The sequence below is a fragment of the Bos javanicus genome, chromosome X (genome assembly GCF_032452875.1).
Source record: "Bos javanicus breed banteng chromosome X, ARS-OSU_banteng_1.0, whole genome shotgun sequence".
Taxonomy (NCBI): domain Eukaryota; kingdom Metazoa; phylum Chordata; class Mammalia; order Artiodactyla; family Bovidae; genus Bos; species Bos javanicus.
In genome coordinates, this window is record NC_083897.1 from 19,356,863 (window position 1) to 19,381,891 (window position 25,029).

Consider the following 25,029-nt stretch of genomic DNA (forward strand, 5'->3'; position numbering starts at 1 on the left):
CTGCCTCCTAATCATATACCCTGAGGAAACCAAAATTGAAAGAGTTTCAAGTATCCCATTGTTATTTGCAGCACTATTTACAGTAGCTAGAACGTAGAAGGAACCTAGATGTCCATCCACAGATGAATGGATAAAGAAGTAGTGGTATATATACACAATGGAATATTACTCAGAAATAAAAAGAAACACATTTGAGTCCACCATTCCCTGGTGGCTCAGATGGTAAAGCGTCTGTCTATGATGCAGGAGACCCAGGTTCGATCCCTGGGTTGGGAAGATCCCTTGGAGAAGGAAATGGCAATCCACTCCAGTACTATTGCCTGGAAAATCCCATGGACAGAGGAGCCTGGTAGGCTACAGTCCATGGGGTCGCAAAGAGTCGGACACGACTGAGCGACTTCACGTTCACGTTCACATTTGAGTCAGTTCTAATGAGGTGGATGAAGCTAGAACCTATTATACAGAGTGAACTGAGTCAGAAAGAGAAAGATAAATGCCATATTCTAACACATATATATGGAATTTTGAAAAATGGTGCTGAAGATATTATTTACAGGGCAACAATGGAGAAACAGACATAGAGAATAGACTTATGGATATGGGGAGAGGGGAAGAGAGGGTGAGATGTATGGCAAGAGTAACATGGAAACTTACATTACCATATATAAAATAGATAGTCAAGGGGAATTTGCTGTATGGCTCTGGAAACTCAAACAGGGGCTCTAGATCAACCTAGAGGGGTGGGATGGAGAGGGAGATAGGGAGGAGTTTCAAAAGGGAGGGGATATATCTATACCTATAGCTGATTCATGTTGAGATTTGATGGAAAAGAGCAAAATTCTGAAAAGCATTTATCCTTCAATAAAAAATAAATTTATTTAAAAATCAAAACTTTAAATACATTGCATAAATTTTTTAATAGTAAATTTATTAACCCTTTGTAGAGCTAAGCATGCTGACAAAATTTTGTGAAATAGCCATTCAAGTGGCAACATGGTGCAGGAATAGTAATTCAGAGAATTTTGAGATAACTTTTTACTCTGCCTAATAAATGTAGGACTTTTGCAGGCAGACAAGTTGGGTGGGTCACAGACCCACACCTGACATGAGGTGCAGATGCCAGGAGGTGGGCATATGCCAGGCACGTGAAAGGAAGTACCAGAATGTGGGCCTAGGCAGGTACAAATCCAGAACATCTGCAGTCCAGCCCCAAGTCAGGTGGTGAGGGCTCAGGCTAGAGCCGGCTCAGGGAACCAGGGTTGAGGCCTGGCTCAGGGCCCTTGGAGGGCTCCACTAGGGACTGCCAATTGCTTCTGGCCTCCCTGAGCAGCTGCTGGAACTCAAAGTGTGTCTACAAGTTAGATTCAAGCACTCTGGAGGCGGTCAGGGAGGTGCTCGTTTCTCTCCTCCACGTGGTCCAGAGAGGTGTTGACCTGGTCCAACATGGGGTTGGTGGCTGCCCATATTCCTCCTCGGGCGAATCCGTGGACCTTTCCTCCCATGTGCACATCCACAGGCATGCCCTTTTCCACATGGCCACCAGACTTGGCGGGCTCATGCATGTGCAGGGCTCACATGGCCTTGTAGCGAAGTGGTGTGGGTTGGGCACACAGATGGCCTGAGGCAGGGAGGGTGGAGGGCAGTCATTAAAACCTTGTGCTCATTGACATCATCCTCCTGGGGAAAAGAAAGCAAGACTGTCACAGTCTGTCCTGATTGAAGATATGCCCACTGGCTGGTGGGCTTGGGTCTCCCTGGAGTTTTCATAAAGATTGTATAGGCTGCGTGTCTCAGCAACTCACATCTTGTGATCAGCCTCTGCTGCTGCTGCTGCTGCTAAGTCGCTTCAGTCGTGTCTGACTCTGTGCAACCCCATAGACGGCAGCCCACCAGGCTCATCCGCCCATGGGATTTTCTAGGTAAGAGTGCTGGAGTGGGGTGCCAGTGCCTTCTCCAGATCAGCCTCTAGGGATCACCAAAGCTGCAATGTGTGACTTCTACCCAAAGGGTTCCTCAGTATGTGGAGGTTGAAGAAGGTCTTCTATAGTGTAAAAACAGCTGGAATTTCATTCTTTGTCCCAGTGTTATGATGTACTCTTGTTAAAGAATAACTTATTCATTAGAATGTGAGCTATCCAATTCAAGTATGCAAGTCCGAGTCAGCAGGCAGGAGAGAAACATGCTGAGATTTGGATTTTCAAGGAGATGGAACTACTTCTCACTTGTACTCCAAATACAGGATCAGCAGGCATTGATTAACTAATTAATCATTGGCCCTTTTTTGTTTTATAGGAGTCCAAGGGATTTTGGACTTGGTGCAGAATTGAGAGGAGTGAGCATAATTTTTTCCATTTATTGAGGGCTTTTTATGGGCCAGGCTGTATGTATCTCCCTCATAACTGTTGATGTTGGATAAACATGATGATGCAAGGGCACCTTTGCAAAACCCTGGATATCCTGGCACTGAGAAGCAGGGTCTCAGTGCACAGGCACATTCACGAAGCAGTACACATAACTCCTGCACCAGGTGTGCACTTTTAGAACTCTGTTATTTTGTTGGAGGTAAGGGATCTTGTAAATCGCTATGGCTCACCTGCCCCTTCCACACAAACACAAACATACAGAGAGCAGGGGGTCCGTGCCTTCTACTCTCCTCTTTCCTTGAATGTGGTCTCACTTGGGAGAGAAATGAATGGGTGACAGGAAGCTTATAGGAAAAAAGGATGAATAAGGACTTGCCCATTCTGAGTTCCTTTCCTGCATTTTGTTCTGATTCTTTTCCCCACCCCAGGGATGCCTTGAAAGGCTTGGAGCACCTTTTTCCCATGACTTTGGGACTGACTGTTGGTCATCTCATGACATTCTGGATGGATCTCAAGGCATGAAGGGATTCTGTTGAGGCTTGGAGGAAGGGTGCACTCAGCCTAGAAAGCTGTATCTTAGAAGCTCCTAGGGCACAAGTCTCATCCAGACAGAAGCAAATGTAGGCTAGTCTGTGCCTTGATTCCAGTGCTGGTGTCCTCTCAGCCTTCCTCCCACCTCCGCATTCTTCTTTCTGTCTCTATATCCTTCCAGCAATCTATATTTCCATCTCTCTGTATCACAGGGACACAGTCTAGGGACACAGGCTACAACTTTGTCCTGATCTCCACCCACAGTGGCACAGACATGTAGGTCAGGTTCCTTCTATGGGTGATCTGAGTTCTTCTCATTTGCACAAGTGATGTGGGACAACTTAGGGAAGCCATTACTGTTCCAGGTGTAGATCTACCTTTGGTGACTGAACCAAGTCTCAGAAGATGACCCACGACTATTTGCATACCCTGGTCCAGCCCTATGTTTAGGCAGTATGGAGCCCACCTCATGCGGAGAAGAAGGAGGGTGGCAACTCTGACACTAAGGATCCACAGTTACGCTGAACTTCACAGGTTAAGGTCACAGTCCTAAGCCAGAATGCCATCACTACAGAAACCAGACCCAAGTCTAGGTTTACCAGAACACCCTCACACTGACGAACTTATAGATGGGCCATGTTCTTGATCAGGCAATCCACAGAGGATAGTTAGAGAAGTGCAGTGAATATCCAGTATAATTTTCATTCAAACATTATTTAGTCTGCCCCCAGATATTATTCAAACACATTCAAGCCAAAGAAATTAAGACTTGCCTTTTCCCTATAAGATGTACAATGTTGGTTAGAAAGTCTAACATTCAGAATTCAGGGAAACAGATTCTTTCTTTCCATTCATGAGTGGACTGAGCTTCGGAGACATCTTCATAGAAGGTTTGCACATATCATATAAAGTTGAGAATTTGAATGACCTTTTGTCAGTATGTGTGTGTGTGTGTGTGCCTGTGCACGTGGAAGCCCTGATGCAGACTATTTCAATTTGGACACTCAATGCCTTGGCAGAAGGATGAGCATCCAAGATTTGGGCAGGAAGGCAAGTTGTGTTGGTCACAGGCCCACACCTGACCCCAGCAAGGGATACCAGGTGGTGCGGGGTTCCAGGCCCTCTGAAGGGAAGTACCAGAAGCATGGCCTAGGCAGGAAGATCCCCAAGGACATCTGGAGGCCAGCCCTCAGCCAGGTGAAGGGGGCTAAGGCTAGAGCCAGGCTCAGGGAGGCAGGGTAGAGGCCTAGCTTGGGGGTTCTTGGAGGGCTCCACTAGGGAAGCCAATCACTTGGAGCCTCTGTGTGCGGCTGCTGGAACTCAAGATGCATCTGACACTTGGATTCAAGCACTGCTCCAGGCGGTAATGGAGGTGGTCATTCCTCTTCTCAAGATGGTCCTGATAGGCTTGACCTGGTTTAACATGTGGTTGATGGTTGCCTATATTGCTTCTTCGGCAATTCCAAGGTCCTTGCCTTACATGCCTGCACCCACAGACATGCCCTGTTCCATGAGGCAGCAGACATGGTGTGCTTGTGCATGAGCAAGGCTCATGTGATTTTGGAGAAAGGCGGCCATGTGTGCTCAGTCTCCATATTCTTTTGACCCTCTCTTTTTATCTGTTCTGCACATTGACGCCCTAATGGTAGATTTGAAAATAAATTGGATCTCAATGGAGTTTACCATATCTAACCCATGGTTCTTTGCCTTTGGCCACTTATCTCCTTTCCCTTCATGTTTTGCAGATTATATTGTTAACTGTCTTCTCCTATGAGGCCAGAATATATGTTTTTCCCTGAGAATGACATGCTCTTTCACATTCCTGCTCCTCTGCACTAGCTCATCCTAAACCCTTCAAAACAACTCCTCTCTCTCCCACATTCTCCATCAACTCTTATGCAACACACATTTCAGCTTTCTGCATCTTTTCTTGACAGATGGGTCTGATATGGTCAACCAAATCTTCAGTATATTTTGCCAGTTCTTCTATCAGATTCCACCCACATTGTGCCTTCTGCCAAAGCAATGAGTAGACAATGGGGTTTATGACATTCTCTTGGGGAATATCACTGGGGATCTCTTAATGAAAGGTATGATTTCAGTGTCTCCTTATGTGCTATTGAATCCTCATATGTATTGTGCTGTATATAGCTATATTATATCAGGAAAAAATGAGCAACTTAGTTGATGAATTGGAAAATCATGGGTAAAAATTAAAAAAACAGCATATATACATGAAAAATGTGCAAGAGTTAATAAGTCAACAGAAACATTAACATAGGTGAAAATAATAATTGTGGAACAAAACAACTGGCAAACTGGCCAATATGTTGCTAAGATGTGGGATATGTTACACGAATGGTTAGTAGGAAAAGAGTCAGAGAAATTAGACTCTTGTTGGTGGAGCTAGCATGATAAATTCTCCAGGAAGGAGGGTTTATTTGACCAGAGACATGCATGGTGATAAATAACAGTCCTAGATGACTTTACGTGAAAGCTTAGTGTGTGTTTGTTCAGTTCACTTCAGTGGCTCATTTGTGTCTGACTCCTTGCGACCCCAGAGACTGAAGCATGCCAGATTTCCCTGCCCATCACCAACTCCCGAAGCTTACCCAAACTCATGTCCATTGAGTCAGTGATGCCATCCAACCATTTAATCCTCTGTCGGCCCCTACTCCTCCTGCCTTCAATCTTTCCCAGAATCATGGTCTTTTCTAGTGAGTCTGCTCTTCGCATCAGATGGCCAAAGTATTGGAGTTTTATCTTCAGCATCAGCCCTTCCAATGAATATTCAGGACTGTTAGGCACTGGTCTAAATGCTTTGCACGAACTCACTAAGGGTTATGGCAGCCTGATGACATAGTTCTTATTAGTATCCCCACTTTACTGATGAGGAAACTGAGACACAAAACAATGAAGGATATTCAGCTGGTAGGATTAGTAATTGTGGTTTGAATCTAAACAGCATACCTCAAGCTCATGTACTGTACACAGTAGATAAGAAGACATTATTTTCCTCAGACAGACCATGAACGTGGAATGAAGTATAAATGAGATAAGACTGAAAGACAGGACTTTCCTGGTGGTCCAGTGGCTAAAGCTCAGTGCTTTTACTTCTGTGGGAACAGGATCGATCCCTGGTTGAGGATCTAATAGCTCACACACTGCGCAGTAACACACACAGAAAAAATGGGGGAAAAAAAGAAAAAAATGGAATAAATGATAACCACCGATTGAGGAGACATTGGTGATCTGAAAGATAGGACCTGGGTGCTAGTGGTCATTGCATGCCAGGGCTTGAGAGGGCCCAGTATACATGCATCTGCTGATGCCAGTCAGAGGGACAAGCCTAGTAACACATGGGGAAGACTTGCCAAATCCTTAGACACGATTCACATCAACGGCCCCAATCTTCATTGTTGTCCCTCTCCATGTGGATTAATCATTTCTTACTGATGACTGGAGAAGGCCTGCAACAACTCTCCTGCCCTCTGGATCTTTGTCAAAGGCTCACCCAACAACCCCAAGTTTGGAAGAGCTCACCTGTAATCTTTCTCTGGGCTTTCCAAGGAGCATCTGTTCCCTAGTGGAAAAGAAACCCCTCTGGTCCAATGTCTGGCTGTTTGTTTCTGGTATAATATTTTCTTCACCCATACTGCTACTGCTAAGTCACTTCAGTTGTGTCCGACTCTGTGTGACCCCATAGACGTCAGCCCACCAGGCTCTCCTGCCCCTGGGATCCTCCAGGCAAGAACACTGGAGTGGGTTGCCATTTCCTTCTCCAATGCAGGACAGTGAAAAGTGAAAATGAAGTCGCTCAGTCGTGTCCGACTCCTAGCGACCGCATGGACTGTAGCCTACCAGGCTCCTCCATCCATGGGATTCTCCAGGCAAGAGTACTGGAGTGGGGTGCCATTGCCTTCTCCATTCTTCAACCATAGTTTGTAGTTTGGAACTAATTTTCATGTATTTGATTTTGCTGTTTCTTCCAAGTTCTATTTGAGGACTATGAAGCCAAATCTAACAACAGAAGCTGTCTTCGATGTTCCAGGTTTTTAGTCAGTTATTCAAAGAAACCGAATCAATAAGAGACATTTTCTATATATATTTATGTGTATACACACACACACACACACATATGAAGAAGGTTTATCTTGAGGAATTTAGTTTTCCTATTTATGCAGGTTTAGAAATTCCACAATCTGTCTACAAGGTATAAAGCCAGGGAAGTCAGTGATATAATTTAGTCCCAGTCTGTAGGCCTGTGAACCAGGGGCTATAGTGGCATGAATCTTCATTGAAGAGAAGGAGAAAATGAGGAGACGTGTTCTATCAAAAGCCCTAAGTTAAGAAAACTGGGAAGAATTCTTCTTTTCTCTGCTTTTTGTTCCATTTGGGCTCTCTAGAGGATTGGATGATGCCCACTTAAATTGGGGAAGTTCTTTTCTTTTACTAAGTCACCAATTCAAATGCTCATCTCATCCAGAAACACCCTCACAGATACAACCAGAAATAATGTTTAATATGGATATTCCATGCCCAGTCATGTTGGCATATAAAATTAGCCATCGCACTGGGTAGGGCAACATCATGGACTGCTGCATAACACTGTTCACACCATGAGGTCTCAAACACCCTCCATAATGATCTTTCCCATGGGAAGTACAGTGCTACTGTTAGATCATCTTTCCTAGGAGCACTGTGCAAATTATGGCCATGCAATCCAGCTAAGGGACCCAGGGGTTATGTGGTCCACACACCCAGTAGAGTGTAGATGAGTTAAATACTCAAGGTAGTCAAGCCTAGGGGAGCTGCACCTTCTTGTTTGTACAACTCACAAATTGACAGCAGGTGCCGAAATCTCTCCAGTGTTCTTGCCTGGAGAATCCCAGGGATGGGGGAACCTGGTGGGCTGCCGTCTATGGGGTCACACAGAGTCGGACACGACTGAAGCGACTTAGCATGCATAGCAAGCTCCCTACCATATATATTATCGTGTGGGGCTTCCATCCACTATTCTCCTCGGTTAGGATTTGACATGGTGACAACCTTTCCCGAGATCTCAAAAGCATGCATTTTACTTACTTTATTCATATTTCGCTATCTGCAGTGTGATTTGGAGAATCGGATAGATGATGTGTCCTAATGGAGACTTTCAGAGACGTGTCCATCAGCTCCAGGTTGGATAGCAGAGACTGTCTCTCTGGTTTGCTGTTGGGCGTTATTGTAACAGCCTGATGAAACTTGGAGATTTTCTTTGTTTAATTGTGGATCTCGGAGACGCCCTTCCCATTCATGGTCTTAATGTTTTGTAGTGTTTGTGTCTTACTGTGAGGAAAGGGTGGGTGTGGTTGGCTGGGTGGTGTGGGGGTCTCAGAAATTTGGGTGACCTTTGGTCACCATGGAGCTGATTCTGCCTTGTATTTTGCCTTGCATGTTTGGGGTGGATATAGCATTGCTGGGTTGGTTCAAATGTTGATCTTGGCCATTTTTGCGACCTTTCTTAACCATTGACGGTGTTTTTGTTATTTTCCACGTGAAACGAGAAAGTAAGCCTCTGAGTGAGTGTGTGCAGTGTTATGACTACTGACAGCCCTTGGCTTCCTTGGTGTTTCGTGTTTTATTTATATGGCTTTAAGTTTAATATCATTTTTTTCGTTAACTTTTGGAATGGTCTTCTTCACATGTTTCCTTAAAACGGGACAGAAATTCTGAGAATTTTGACGTAAAAGTTGAGTAAACAGATGGCTTGTTTGGCTCGGGGCTTGTTCACAGACTCTGGACATGGTCTTCTGTAACCTTGGAAGTCTATTTTGCATTTTGTGTGTGTTTAAGATTGTTTTCAAGCAAAAATTGCCCTTAAAAGATTGGGTGATATTTGCAGGTTACAAATAAGAAAACAGCCAACTCTTGGGCTGTTGCTTTCTTTCAAACCCAGAAGGGAATCAAGCACCCAATGCTTTCCTTTCCCTTTTATTATACATTATAATGGTGTGAGCCTTTTGAGGGCATTGAAATCCTTTGACTTTGCTTAATTGTGTTATTAAGGGACTCTTGAGAGTCCCTTGGACTGCAAGGAGATCCAACCAGTCCATTCTGAAGGAGATCAGCCCTGGGATTTCTTTGGAAGGAATGATGCTAGAGCTGAAACTCCAGTACTTTGGCCACCTCATGCGAAGAGTTGACTCATTGGAAAAGACTCTGATGCTGGGAGGGATTGGGGGCAGGAGGAGAAGGGGACGACAGAGGATGAGATGGCTGGATGGCATCATTGACTCAATGGACGTGAGTCTCAGTGAACTCCGGGAGTTGGTGATGGACAGGGAGGCCTGGTGTGCTGCGATTCATGGGGTAACAAAGAGTCGGACACGACTGAGCGACTGATCTGATCTGATCTAATACATATTTACTTGTTTTCTTCATGGTGATTAGTTTATCAACATTCAAGTGAGGTCATTTGCTCATTTGTAAAGGGAGGAGAAAATGTTCAATAGAAATGTTCACTATTTAAAATGTTCTCAAAAAGCCTTCTAACCTTCAGTTTCAATAGATAACTATGTTTCCTCTTTATCACTGGTAGAAGTTTAAGTTGCAAGGTGGCATCACAGAAACTGAATTTCACTCACCCATGTTTAAATTTCACATTTCCTTTTTGATGGGAAACTAGACTGTGTGGCCTTTTCCCAGAACATTGACGTTCATACTCTTGGTTTATACCTGTAGTGGGTTAAATTACTTTAAATTTTTGGACGATGGGTGTCATTGTGGATTCCTCATGCGGTGACAGACTGAAATGTATAATACTGAGAGAAAGGTTTCTCCTAACCTGTGTTCAGTCACCATGAGACATGATGGTGACCAAGCCCGGCTCATCTGCTAGACAAAAGAGTTGTGAAACTTAACAATTATGGTGGGCCCTTCTCTCCTTTCCACACAGGCTTGTGCCGGCTGCCCATCACATAGCAGTCGTCCTGAGTCTCCTCATTGGAGGGGGCTGTGGGGAAGGCCTCAGTGAATTGTTTCATGGGAACTTATGCTTACTATTAGCATCTTAGGTAGCAGTCATAAGGCAGAGCTTTCGAAAGATTGTTTTGCCAATTAGTGGCAGTCTCAAGAACTGGCACTCTTAAGAGAAGGGGACACTACTCAGTATAGGTCAGATGTGACCTGGCTCCTCTGTGCTATTCAAGGTGTTGATCCCTAGGCCTGCGTTGTCACTTAGCCTCCTGAGGCATGTATTTGATGAATATTTTCTCTTGGGTGGGAATGGTAATGTCTTCAGTCTAAGGTCTTCAATCTAAATTATATTTATCAAGCTCAATCGATGAATGTATCAAGTTATCTGTATGAAGTTATCTGTGTCAGGCTATCTGTATCAAGCTCAATAGCTGAATGTTTTCTCTTGGCTGGGAATGGTAATGTCTTCAGTCTAAGGTCTTCAATCTAAGTTATCTGCGTCAAGCTCATGCTTGCCCCTGATTTATGTGGGTGACAGAGAAATGGGAAATATTTGGCATTTGAAGGCGATTATTTTGCAATGGGGTATCTTTCTTTTCTATACTGCTTTCCTGTTATGTGCAGAAACTAGGTTCATCAGGATACCAGCAGTCATTTGGAGTGGCATGTTAGCCTACTGGAAATGATGATGATGGTGGTGTCCATGATAGTGGTTTTGGTGGTGATGATGCTAATAAATGCAACACACCCATCACTTTTTGGAAGATTAATAGAAGCAAGAACTATCCTCAGTTCTTTTCATTGGTTTATTTCTTAATCTTCTCAAATCCTGTGATTTGAGTACTCTTTGTAAGAAATAGATAAAGCTCTATTTTGCAGGGGACATTCGTTGTATAGAATGGATCATTACATTGCCATGGTAACAGAGGCCCTGGCCTCCCACATATGGTGTAAAGAGGTCTTAGAGTTGGATTTAGCTTGCCCCATATCTTGTTATATTAATTATGAAGCCTTCTTAAATAACAATTTGCTTGAAAAGTCCGTGGTTACCCACACCTCCATCTCCACTTCATTTCCTGTCAACATGGATATCTGGGGGTAAGACAGTGTGTATTTTTACAGTAGTAGAAATAACTGGTAAGGTAAATGCTCTCCAATCAGGGGAGAATACATGTTGAACTAAATGGATTTCATGGCTGATTGGCCAACCAGTTTCATTATCTGTTCTCTTACAGAGAGGTTTATAGATGTTACAGCGTCATAGAAGGGCAGGAGCGTCTCTGATCAGGAAAAATGAAATGACATATAGACCATGGTCCCTCCTTCAGAGGCCTGCTGGTTGCAGGTGGGCAGAGAGTGAGGAAGGTGGCCACTGCCCCTCCTATTACTGTGGCATAGAGGAGTAATCCGAGAGAGTCTCCTTGGAGGCACCTACTGATGTTGACTGTACTTGTTTGAGCTCAGATCTCCTATTGAGATGTCCTTGTGTGCTGTAAAGGTGCAGCTAAAAGTCACCAGCTATTCTTGGTATGTTCTACTGATATACCATCCAGACACTACTTCCTTCAAAGCTCACACAACCCAAGTGCCTTGTGAAAGTCCTAAAGAAGGCCCAGAGTGGCATTGGTAGCTTGTGGACATGGCGATTGTTGGCTCCAGAGGAGAAATTGGCTGTGGCATGTTGTCAGAATTCTGTGTACTATGGTGCTTGGGGAAAGTTGGGTGTGGGTGGTAAGATGGCACTGGCCTGAGTTAGACTCTGTGTCACAAGAAGGTCATGGTAAATATTGGGTCTGGGGGAAAAGTTTGCTCTAGCCTGAGGCAGATGTTTGTCTTGCAAAGGGGCATGGGAAATGTTGGGTCCTGAGCATTAAATGCCTCTGGTTTGAGTCAGACTTTCCTGTGCCAAAGGACATGTGAAATGTTGGGTCTAGGTGGTAAGTTAACTCTGGCCTGAGTCAGACTTCTGTGTTCTGAATAGCATAGGAAATGTGTGGTTCCAGGCTAAAGGTGGCTCTGCCCTGAGTCAGATTTCTCTAAAGCAAGGGTCATGGGAAATGTTGGGTCTGGGTGTGAAATAGGCTCTTGCCCAAGTCAGAATTCTCTGCTGCAAGGAGCATGAGAAATAGTGGGTCAGGGTGTAAGTTACCTCTGGCCTGAGTCAAACTTCTGTACCACAAGGAACATGGAAAATGTTGGGTCTTGGTGGTACATTAGCTCTGGCCTGAGTCATATGTTGTGTCACAAATAGCATAGGAAATGTGGGGTTCAGAGCATAAATTGACTCTGGCCCAAGTCAGACTTCTGTAAAGCATGGGTCATGGGAAATATTGGGTCTAGGTCGTAAGGTAGCACTTGCCTGTGTCAGACTTGTGTGCCCCAAGGTGCAAGGTTGTTGTTGAGCCAGGAAAGAATGCAGGTTTCTTGGCCTCTGGAGGAGAGGAATTCAAGTCGGGGCCAGTGATGAGGCCTGATCACTCGAGCTTTTGTGTAATAAAGTTTTATAAAAGATGAAAGAGATAGTGTAAGCTTCTGATGTAGACATAAGAAGGGCACAGAAAGAGTGTCCCCATGCTAGTCTTTAGTGGGAAGTTATATCGCTACCAGCATGCTGCTAATTAGAGAAAGGAAATGTCTCAAAACTCAGAGACTGACACCAGGCTCCTCACCCACACCATGCATTTTGAGATAGCATTGGCACAAGGTGACTTGTCCTGGGACATAAAACCATTGACATGACTCTTGAGGAAAAGCAGGTTTCCAAGCAAAGACATAGTCCCCTTGAAACATAGCTTAACAGAACATTTGCATGAGTAAAACATACTGGCTTGTCAAGTCCCTTCTGAGTCTTAGGCAGAACCAACTTGAAGAAAGAATCTAGGTTAAATACGTAGTTCATTAAAATAGTTTAAGAAAAACACTTCCATAAGAAAAACACATTGGTTAGCTCAGGGTTTGAGAAAAGTTAAGTTCAGTTGGAGCCAGGTTTCATCATGGCAAAACAGAATTTTAAAAGAATCCCCCTTTTGAATTTGTTTAGAGAAGGGAAAAATATCTGACATTGTAGTTTGTTTCCTTCTGCTACTTAAGGGAGAGAGAAAAAATGTCTAACACTTGCAGGCTATTTCATCCACTTGCAGATCCTTTGCCTTCACGCCTGTTACACTCTCAAAGGGACATAGAAAATGTGGGGTTCAGAGTGTAAGTTGGCAATGGCCTTAGTCAGAATTCTCTAAAGCAAGGGTCACGGGAAATGTTGGGTTCAGATGTTAAGTTCCCTTTGACCTGATTCAGATTTCTGTGCCACAAAGGTCATAGGAAACTTGTCATTCAGGGCATCAGCTGGTTCTGGCCTGAGTCAGACTTCTCTAAAGTAAGGGTCATAGGAAATGTTGGAGCCAGATGGTAAATTAGCTGTGGTGAGTCAGACTTCAATGCTGCAAGGGGCATTCAAAATGAGGGGTTCTGGGTGTAGTGCGCTCTGGCTTGTGTCAGACTACTCTAAGCAAGGGTTATGGGAAATGTTGGGTCTGGACGGTAAGCTACCTCTGGCCTGAATCAGACATCTGTGCCGCAAAAGCCTTGGGTAATGTAAGCTCTGGGCAGAAGTTGAAAGTCGCTTGTTGTCAGAATTCTGTGCCATTGTGCAGAGCAGGGATATTGTGAATTGTGAGGTGTCTCATCTCTGTGTGTGGGTATGTTTTTAGAACTTTCCACGTTTGCTTTTGGCACTCTTCCGCTGAGCACACTCTGCACATTGGTTGGAAAAAGGAAGTCAGGTAGGTCTTGTCAATGAGCCGTCCTTGAATCGGGCTGTTTGTTTCCTTCTGGTCATGCACTGATGAACTTGAATGACTGGGAAACTCCCGAGTCAAGTGTGCTGACTGGGAGGATGAAGACCTTGTTTTCCTTTTGCTGGAGAGGGTTACACCACCAGGCTGTAGCTGTCTCCCCCCTGCCCCCCATGTGTATCTGCTAGAAAGACTTTCTGCTTGGTGGTGGCTTCCCTTTTATATGGGTCTTCCTGTTGGTGGGGGTGACATTGCCTCAAGGAGACCTTCTCTGCAATCTCAAGGAAGAAGGTGTTTTTAGTACCACAGTGGAGGGGCAGTTATGCAATGTTTGTTGTGTTGTGCTGCAAGAGGTGGTGAGAGGAAAGGGGAACTCATTTTGGGGAGGGACAGGGTACAGTGGTTCCCCCATTTAAGGCTTTTTCTTCCTCTTGATTAGGTAAATTTGGGCCCAGCAGCAGTATGAGGAGACGGCTCTGAGAGTATAAGGAAAGACTGACAGTGGAGATGACAAGGATCTTTGGCCTGAAACATGTGGCAGACATTATGGGTTCAGGGCTCTGTCTCCTGTCTCATAGCCCTGTTCCCTCTCACTACCATTGGGTGGCCATAACTGTGATATAGACAATAGTAAAGCAAATGGATAGCTGTGAAGTGAGTGAATGTGGACCTGTACTGACATTCAGGCATTAATACTGGGATCAGGTCTTCGCATTTCATTTTCCTAGTGAACTGTGGGCCTCTCTGCCAGGAGATGATTTTGCTACCACTGCTCATTCTGTGCAATGTTTAATGTTCTTTATAATGTTTTATACTGTTGCATAATAACATAACCTGAGGAAGTTCTGAGAAGGAACATCTCCTGCTTCTGTGGATGCTGTAATCCTCCTGAGATGCTACCTTCCCTCACCTTTTCATGATTTTCTCCTGCAGCTTTACTGACTCTTGTGCACTGCTTTGATGGTCATTTCTTTCTCTGAGTGTCCAGGAGCTCTAGCACTTTCTGGTTTCAACTGCTTAAGTTGCTCTCTCCTTACATAGCCTCCCCCTTCCCTCTTTGCAACGATTTTCCTACCAGGTCCTTAAAGGAACATTCCTGAGTTGTCAAATTGGCCATAGGCTTAATTGAGCCTTTTAAATGATTTCCACACATATAAACAAGCAGAGAAAGAACTGACACGTTTTTCAAAGGTAACCCTCTAAAACAAAGGGAGGGGTAAAGGATGCTGTCAGTTTTCAATGTGGAAAGTTAAACTTTTTTTCTTATGTAACTTTATATCTGCCCTGCAATATCCTAACATGAGAAACCAGGTTCTCGCAGGTGTCTGTCCACCACAGATTGTGATTGCCACAACCTGGGCCAAACTCAGGCCAAGGGAACTTCCTTCAGTAGAACTTGTGCCAAGGTACCTCAAGGAAGAGGAGTATGTAGGAGTCATTTTTCAACCTCCAGTTCAATTATATTTTACCAAAATCTGTTTCCTTGTGGTGAGTTCTCTGTGGTCCTTTGCAGTAGGGAATATCACCAGAGACCTTGTTTACAGAGAGTTTCAGTTGCTCTGCTGATCTCACCAGTCTTGGCAAATGGAAGATATACTGTACCACTCATGTCAGAGAGCTACAGATGTTTGTGTAAAATATTTTCAATTTGTAAAATGTTTTTCAATAAAGTATGTATGATGGAAAAACTCACGTTGTAGATGTTATTCTTTGTTATGACTCCAGGCACCATCGATGAAGATGTGGATCTGTGTGTGCATCACACCATGTACCTAGTGGGACTCTGGGCTCAGTAATCTGGGCATTGATGAGAGGTGGTGGGTGGCAGGGGTAGGGGTCTTGAGGCCAGAACTGAAGTTCTTCCCTTGTTAAGGTAAGAAGGATGGTAGGTAATCTGACATCTTCCTAGGAGAAGTGATCCTTGTCACCTATTCATGAGGATGACAGATGCATACCTGGATACAGTGTGCACGTTGTGGGGTGATTATCATATTCCTGCTAAGGGTGAGGATACGAGGAGTGGCCCGGCATGGTTCTGGAGAACATTGGTAGCCAAGAACAAAAACCTGGAAGCACACAATAAGCTCCTGGTCCAATTTGTCTCAGAATCCAGTCCTTTGAGTATTAGGAATTATTCACTACATATCACTCATTCAGTTCAGTTCAGTTGCTCAGTCGTGTCCGACTCTTTGTAACCCCATGAATCACAGCACGCCAGGCCTCCCTGTCCATCACCAACTCCCGGAGTTCACTCAAACTCACGTCCATTGAGTCGGTGATGCCATCCAGCCATCTCATCCTCTGTCGTCCCCTTCTCCTTCTGCCCCCAACCCCTCCCAGCATCAGAGTCTTTTCCAGTGAGTCAACTCTTCCCATGAGGTGGCCAAAGTACTGGAGTTTCAGCTTTAGCATCATTCCTTCCAAAGAAATCCCAGGGCTGATCTCCTTCAGAATGTACTGGTTGGATCTCCTTGCAGTCCAAGGGACTCTCAAGAGTCTTCTCCAAAACCACAGTTCAAAAGCATCAGTTCTTCGGTGCTCAGCTTTCTTCACAGTCCAACTTTCACATCCATACATGACCAATGGAAAAATCATAGCTTTGACTAGACAGACCTTTGTTGGCAAAGTAATATCTCTGCTTTTGAATATGCTATCTAGGTTGGTCATAACTTTCCTTGCAAGGAGTAAGCGTCTTTTAATTTCATGGCTGTAGTCACCATCTCAGTGATTTTGGAGCCCAGAAAAATAAAGTCTGTTGCTGTTTCCACTGTTTCCCCATCTATTTCCCATGAAGTGATGGGACCAGATGCCATGATCTTAATTTTCTGAATGTTGAGCTTTAAGCCAACTTTTTCACTCTCCACTTTCACTTTCATCAAGAGGCTTTTGAGTTCCTCTTCACTTTCTGCCATAAGGGTGGTGTTATCTGTATATCTGAGGTTAATGATATTTCTCCCGGCAATTAACTGACCTAGGCCTGGGTTAACTGAATATGCAACTTTCCAAAATATAATATGTCAAGAAAACAAAGAAAAAGTATATGCAAAGACCTAAGAAGCAGAGTTAGGGATTGAAGGATGGACAAAGATATAGAAAGACATAGGAATAGGAGCAGAGATTTCATTACTTCAGCTGGGCCTTCTGAAACAGACAGTTTCCCACCAGTTGACCTACCTAAGAGGAACGGCCAATCTCCCCTTCAGTCATGGCAAGCCCACCAATAATGATGTTGGGAGGCTGGGCCATGGAAACCTTGTGGAATAAGCCCTAGCTTGAAAGTAAGCATGAGCCTAACCTCCTGATTGTCTGGATTATCCTGTGGGCCCTCCGTCAACCATTGACCTTGGTTAGGATTTAACGTGGTGGCCCCTTTCCCAAGTTCTCAAAAGCATATGTTTTTGTTACTTTCTTTGTATTTGGCTGTTTGTGGTGTGATTTGGAGAGTTGGGTAGATGGTGTGTCCTAATGGACACTTTGACAGACATGTCCATCGGCTCCTGGGTGGATGGCAGAGAAGGTCTCGCAGCCACTTCCGGGCTTGGTGTTGGGTGTTACTGTAATAGCCTGATGAAACTTTGAGAAAATTTTCTTTAATTTTGGGTCTCATCAGCAAAAGAGACACAGATGTATAGAACAGTCTTTTGGACTTTGTGGGAGAGGGCGAGGGTGGGATGATTTTGGAGAATGGCATTGAAACATGTATAGCATCATATGTGAAATGAATCACCAGTCTAGGTTCAATGCATGAGACAGGATGCTCAGGGCTGGTGCACTGGGATGACCCAGAGAGATGGTATGGGGAGGGAGGTGGGAGGGGGGTTCAGGATGGGGAAAACGTGTACACCTGTGGAGGATTCATGTCAATGTATGGCAAAACCAATACAATATTGTAGAGTAAAAAATAATAATAATAAAAATAAAATAATTTTGGGTCTTGGAAACCCCCTTTCCCATTCATGAACTTAATGTTTTGTAGTGGCTTCAGTTCAGTTTAGTTGCTCAGTCATGTCCGACTCTTTGTGACCCCATGGACTGCAGCATGCCAGGCCTCCCTGTCCATCACCAACTCCCAGAGTCTACCCAAACTCATGTACATTGAGTTGGTGATGCCATCCAACCATCTCATTCTCTGTCATCCCCTTTTTCTTCCCCTTCCAATGAACACTCAGGACTGATCTCCTTTAGGAAGGACTGGTTGGACCTCCTTGCAGTCCAAGGGACTCTCAAGAGTCTTCTCCAACACCACAGGTGAAAAGCATCAATTCTTCAGTGCTCAGCTTTCTATATAGTCCAACTCTCACGTCCTTACATGACTACTGGAAAAACCATAGCCTTGACTAGACAGACTTTTGTTGGCAAAGTATGTCTCTGCTTTTTAATATGCTGTCTAGGTTGGTCATAACTTTCCTTCCAAGGAGTAAGTGTCTTTTAATTTCATGGCTGCAATCACCATCTGCAGTGATTTTGGAGCCCAGAAAAAATAGTCTGACACTGCTTCCACTGTTTCCCCATCTACTTCCCATGGAGTGATGGGACCAGATGCCATGATCTTAATTTTCTGAATGTTGAGCTTAAAGTCAACCTTTCTTTTTTTCTTTTTTTTTTTTTTGGTTATACAACAATATGAATGTATTTAATGACACTGAAATGTACACTTTTAAATGGTAAATTTTATGTCATTTTTTCAACAGAAAAAAAATTTTTTTAGGAAGAATCATGGAGATAGGATCTTGGATACAGCCTCTCTGACTCACACCCTTCACCTTCAGGGGGAGAGTTCACTTGAGCAATCCTTAAAATCAAGGATTTTTCTGGTTCACGAAAATTTGCCGGATGAGGATCTGTTGCCTTTGTTAACCCAGGATATTCTTCTAGAGAGCTAACTTAAATCTTTACAAATAGTTTCCTTTATTTCTTCTTTCCTTTCCTTTTTTTTAAATTTAATTTTATTTTTAAACTTTACAAAATTGTATTAGTTTTGCCAAATATTGAAATGAATCCGCCACAGGTATACATGTGTTCCCCATCCTGAACCCTCCTCCCTCCTCCCTCCCCATACCCTCCCTCTGGGTCGTCCCAGTGCACCAGCCCCAAGCATCCAGTATCGTGCATCGAACCTGGACTGGTGACTCGTTTCATACATGGTATTATACATGTTTCAATGCCATTCTCCCAAATCTTCCCACCCTCTCCCTCTCCAACAGAGTCCATAAGACTGTTCTATACATCAGTGTCTCTTTTGCTGTCTCGTATACAGGGTTATTGTTACCATCTTTCTAAATTCCATATATATGCGTTAGTATACTGTACTGGTGTTTTTCTTTCTGGCTTACTTCACTCTGTATAATAGGCTCCAGTTTCATCCACCTCATTAGAACTGATTCAAATGTATTCTTTTTAGTGGTTGAGTAATACTCCATTGTGTATATGTACCACAGCTTTCTTATCCATTCATCTGCTGATGGACATCTAGGTTGCTTCCATGTCCTGGCTATTATAAACAGTGCTGTGATCAACATTGGGGTACATGTGTCTCTATCCCTTCTGGTTTCCTCAGTGTGTATGCCCAGCAGTGGGATTGCTGGGTGATAAGGCAGTTCTATTTCCAGTTTCTTAAGGAATCTTCACTGCTCTCCATAGTGGCTGTACTAGTTTGCATTCCCACCAACAGTGTAAGAGGGTTCCCTTTTCTCCACACCCTCTCCAGCATTTATTATTTGTAGACTTTTGGATCGCAGCCATTCTGACTGGCGTGAAATGGTACCTCATAGTGGTTTTGATTTGCATTTCTCTGATAATGAGTGATGTTGAGCATCTTTTCATGTGTTTGTAAGCCATCTGTATGTCTTCTTTGGAGAAATGTCTGTTTAGTTCTTTGGCCCATTTTTTGATTGGGTCATTTATTTTTCTGGAGTTGAGCTGTAGGAGTTGCTTGTATATTTTTGAGATTAGTTGTTTGTTGCTTCATTTGCTATTATTTTCTCCCATTCTGAAGGCTGCCTTTTCACCTTGCTAATAGTGTCCTTTAATGTGCAGAAGCTTTTAAGTTTAATTAGGTCCCATTTGTTTATTTTGTCTTTTATTTCCAATATTCTGGGAGGTGGGTCATAGAGGATCCTGCTGTGATGTATGTCAGAGAGTGTTTTGCCTATGTTCTCCTCTAGGAGTTTTATAGTTTCTGGTCTTACGTTGAGATCTTTAATCCATTTTGAGTTTATTTTTGTGTATGGTGTTAGAAAGTGTTCTAGTTTCATTCTTTTACAAGTGGTTGACCAGGTTTCCCAGCACCACTTGTTAAAGAGATTGTCTTTAATCCATTGTATATTCTTGCCTCCTTTGTCAAAGATAAGGTGTCCATATGTGCATGGATTTATCTCTGGGCTTTCTATTTTGTTCCACTGATCTATGTTTCTGTCTTTGTGCCAGTACCATATTGTCTTGATAACTGTGGCTTTGTAGTAGAGCCTGAAGTCAGGTAGGTTGATTCCTCCAGTTCCATTCTTCTTTCTCAAGATAGTAAAGCCAACCTTTCACTCTCCTCTTTCACTTGCATCAAGAGGCTTTGTAGTTCCTCTTCACTTTCTGCCATAAGGGTGGTGTCATCTGCATAACTGAGGTTATTGATATTTCTCCCAGCAATCTTCATTCCAGCTTGTGCTTCTTCCAGCCCAGCGTTTCTCATGATGTACTCTGCATATAAGTTAAATAAGCAGGGTGGCAATATACAGCCTTGACGTACTCCTTTTCCTATTGGAACCAGTCTGTTGTTCCATGTCCAGTTCTAACTGTTGCTTCCTGACCAGCATATATAGGTTTCTCAAGAGGCAGGTCAGGTGGTCTGGTATTCTCATCTCTTTCAGAATTTTCCACAGTTTATTGTGATCCACACAGTCAAAGGCTTTGGCATAGTCAGTAAAGCAGAAATAGATGTTTTTCTGGAACTCTCTTGCTTTTTCCATGATCCAGCGGATGTTGGCAATTTGATCTCTAGTTCCTTTGCCTTTTCTAAAACCAGCTTGAACATCAGGAAGTTCACGGTTCACGTATTGCTGAAGCCTGGCTTGGAGAATTTTGAGCATTACTTTACGAGCGTGTGAGATGAGTGCAATTGTGAGGTAGTTTGAGCATTCTTTGGCATTGCCTTTCTTTGGGATTGGAATGAAAACGGACCTTTTCCAGTCCTGTGGCCACTGCTGAGTTTTCTAGATTTGCTGGCATATTGAGTGCAGCCCTTTCACAGCATCATCGTTCAGGATTTGAAATAGCTCAACTGGAATTCCATCACCTCCGCTAGCTTTGTTCGTAGTGATGCTTTATTTGACTTCACATTCCACGATGTCTGGCTCTAGGTGAGTGATCACACCATCTTGATTATCTGGGTCGTGAAAAACTTTTTTGTACAGTTCTTCTGTGTATTCTTGCTTCCTCTTCTTAATATCTTCTGCTTCTGTTAGGTCCATACCATTTCTGTTCTTTATTGAACCCATCTTTGCATGAAATGTTCCCTTCGTATCTCTAATTTTCTTGAAGAGATCTCTAGTCTTTCCCATTCTGTTGTTTTCCTCTATTTCTTTGCATTGATCACTGAAAAAGGCTTTCTTATCTCTCCTTGCTATTCTTTGGAACTCTGCATTCAGATGCTTATATCTTTCCTTTTCTCCTTTGGTTTTCTCTTCTCTTCTTTTCACAGCTATTTGTAAGGCCTCCCCAGACAGCCATTTTGCTTTTTTGCATTTCTTTTCCATGGGGATGGTCTTGATCCCTGTCTCCTGTACAATGTCACGAACCTCTGCCCATAGTTCATCAGGCACTCTATCAGATCTAGTCCCTTAAATCTATTTCTCACTTCCACTGTATAATCGTAAGGGATTTGATTTAGGTCATACCTGAATGGTCTAGTGGTTTTCCCTACTTTCTTCAATTTAAGTCTGAATTTGGCAATAAGCAGTTCATGATCTGAGCCACAGTCAGCTCCTGGTCTTGTTTTTGTTGACTGTATAGAGCTTCTCCATCTTTGTCTGCAAAGAATATAATCAATCTGATTTCGGTGTTGACCATCTGGTGATGTCCATGTGTAGAGTCTTCTCTTGTGTGTTTGCTATGACCAGTGCATTTTCTTGGCAAAACTGTATTAGTCTTTGCCCTGCTTCATTCTGTATTCCAAGGCCAAATTTGCCTGTTACTGCAGGTGTTTCTTGACTTCCTACTTTTGCATTCCAGTCCCCTATAATGAAAAGGACATCTTTTTTGGGTGTTAGTTCTAAAATGTCTTGTAGGTTTTCATAGAACCGTTCAATTTCAGCTTCTTTAGTGTTACTGGTTGGGGCATAGGCTTGGATTACTGTGATATGGAATGGTTCGCCTCAGAAACGAACAGAGATCATTCTGTCATTTTTGAGATTGCATCCAAGTACTGCATTTCAGACTCTTTTGTTCACCACGATGGCTACTCCATTTCTTCTAAGGGATTTTTGCCCACAGTAGTAGATATAAAGGTCATCTAAGTTAAATTCACCCATTCCAGTCCATTTTAGTTCACTGATTCCTAGAATGTTGACGTTCACTCTTGCCATCTCCTGTTTGACCACTTCCAATTTGCCTTGATTCATGGACCTAACATTCCAGGGTCCTATGCAATATTGCTCTTTACAGCATCAGACCTTGCTTCTATCACCAGTCACATCCACAACTGGGTATTGTTTTTGCTTTGTCTCCATCACTTCATTCTTTCTGGAGTTATTTCTCCACTGATCTCCAGTAGCATATTGGGCACATACCAACCTGGGGAGTTCCTCTTTCAGTATCCTATCATTTTACCTTTTCATACTGTTCATGGGGTTCTCAAGGCAAGAATACTGAAGTGGTTTGCCATACCCTTCTCCAGTGGACCATATTCTGTCAGACCTCTCCACCATGACCCATCCATCTTGGGTGGCCCCACACGACATGGTTTAGTTTCAGTGAGTTAGACAAGGCTGTGGTCCATGTGATCAGATTGACTAGTTTTCTGTGATTATGGTTTCAGTGTGTCTGCCCTCTGATGCCCTCTCGCAACACCTCCCATCTTATTTCATCAAGAGGCTCTTTAGTTCTTGATCACTTTGTGCTATAAAGATGGTGTCATCTGCATATCTGAGGTTAGTTACATTTCTCCCAGCAATCTTGATTCCAGCTTGTGCTTCATCCAGCCCAGAATTTCTCATGATGTACTCTGCGTATAAGTTAAATAAGCAGGGTGGCAATATACAGCCTTGACGTACTCCTTTTCCTATTGGAACCAGTCTGTTGTTCCATGTCCAGTTCTAACTGTTGCTTCCTGATCTGCATACAGATTTCTCAAGAGACAGGTCAGGTGGTCTGGTATTCCCATCTCTTTCAGAATTTTCTGCAGTTTATTGTGATCAAAGCCTTTGGCATAGTCAATAGTCAAAGGCTTTGGCATAGTCAATAAAGGAGAAATTGATGCTTTCTGGAACTGTCTTGCTTTTTCAATGATCCAGCAGATGTTGGCAATTTGATCTCTGGTTCCTCTGCCTTTTCTTTTTTTTTTCCTCTGCCTTTTCTTAAACCAGCTTGAACATCTGGAAGTTCACGGTTCATGTATTGCTGAAGCCTGGCTTGGAGAATTTTGAGCATTATGTTGCTAGCATGTAGGATGAGTGCAATTATGTGGTAGTTTGAGCATTCTTTGGCATTGCCTTTATTTGTGATTAAAATGAAAACTGACCTTTTCCAGTCCTGTCGCCAGTGCTGAGTTTTCCAAATTTGCTGGCAGCACTTTCACAGCATCATCTTTTAGGATTTGAAATAGCTCAACTGAAATTCCATCACCTCCGCTAGCTTTGTTCGTAGTGATGCTTTATTTGACTTCACATTCCACGATGTCTGGCTCTAGGTGAGTGATCACACCATCTTGATTATCTGGGTCGTGAAAAACTTTTTTGTACAGTTCTTCTGTGTATTCTTGCTTCCTCTTCTTAATATCTTCTGCTTCTGTTAGGTCCATACCATTTCTGTTCTTTATTGAACCCATCTTTGCATGAAATGTTCCCTTCGTATCTCTAATTTTCTTGAAGAGATCTCTAGTCTTTCCCATTCTATTATTTTCCACTATTTCTTTGCACTGATCACTTAGGAAGGCTTTCTTATCTCTCCTTACTATTCTTTGGAACATTCAAATGGTATATTTTCTCCTTTGCTTTTCGCTTCCCTTCTTTTCACAGCTATTTGTAAGGCCTTCCCAGACAGCTGTTTTGCTTTTTTGTATTTCTTATTCTTGGGGATGGTCTTGTTCCCTGTCTCCTGTACAATGTCACGAACCTCTGTCCATAGTTCATCAGGCACTCTGTCTATCTGATCTAGTCCCTTAAATCTATTTCTCACTTCCACTGTATAATCATAAGGGATTTGATTTAGGTCATATCTGAATGGCCTAGTGGTCTTCCCCACTTTCTTCTATTTAATTCTGAATTTGGCAATAAGGAGTTCCTGATTTGAGCCACAGTCAGCTCCTGGCCTTGTTTTTGCTGACTATATAGAGCTTCTCCATCTTTGGCTGCAAAGAATATAATCAATCTGATTTCAGTGTTGGCCATCTGGTGATATCCATGTGTAGAGTCTTCTCTTGTGTTGTTGGAAGAGGGTGTTTGCTATGACTAGTGAGTTCTCTTGACAAAACTGTATTAGTCTTTGCCCTGCTTCATTATGCACTCCAAGGCCAAATTTGCCTGTTACTGCAGGTGTTTCTTGACTTCCTACTTTTGCATTCCAGGCCCCTCTAATGAAAAAGACATCTTTTCTGGGTGTTAGTTCTTAATGGTCTTATAGGTCTTCATAGAACCATTCAACTTCAGCTTCTTCAGCGTTACTGGTTGGGGCATAAACTTGGATTACCGTGATATTGAATGGTTTGCCTTGGAAACAAACAGAGATCATTCTGTCGTTTTTGAGATTGCATCCAAATACTGCGTTTCAGACTCTTTTGTTGACCATGATGTCTACTCCATTTCTTCTAAGGGATTCCTGCCCACAGTAGTAGATGTAATGGTCATCTGAGTTAAATTCACCCATTCCAGTCCATTTTAGTTCGCTGAATCCTAATATGTCGATGTTCACTCTTGCCATCTCCTGTTTGACCACTTCCAATTTGCCTTGATTCATGGACCTAACATTCCAGGTTCCTATGCAATATTGCTCTTCACAGCATCGGACTTTGCTTCTATCACGTCACATCCACAACTGGGTGTTGTTTTTGCCCTTGGTCCATCCTTTCATTCTTTCTGCAGTTACTTCTCCACTTATCTCCACTGGTATATTAGGCACCTACCGACCTGGGGAGTTCATCTTTGTGTGTCCTATCTTCCTCAGTATCCTATATTTTAAGTTTG

The 25,029-nt window shown here is 43.2% G+C and overlaps 1 non-coding gene across 1 annotated transcript; it reads left to right on the plus strand.

Moving 5' to 3' along the window:
- The first annotated feature begins 204 nt into the window (after positions 1 to 204).
- Positions 205 to 276, plus strand: TRNAH-AUG (transfer RNA histidin (anticodon AUG)). The gene has a single exon. It is a non-coding gene; the product is annotated as a tRNA-His (tRNA).
- Positions 277 to 25,029: the final 24,753 nt, after the last annotated feature.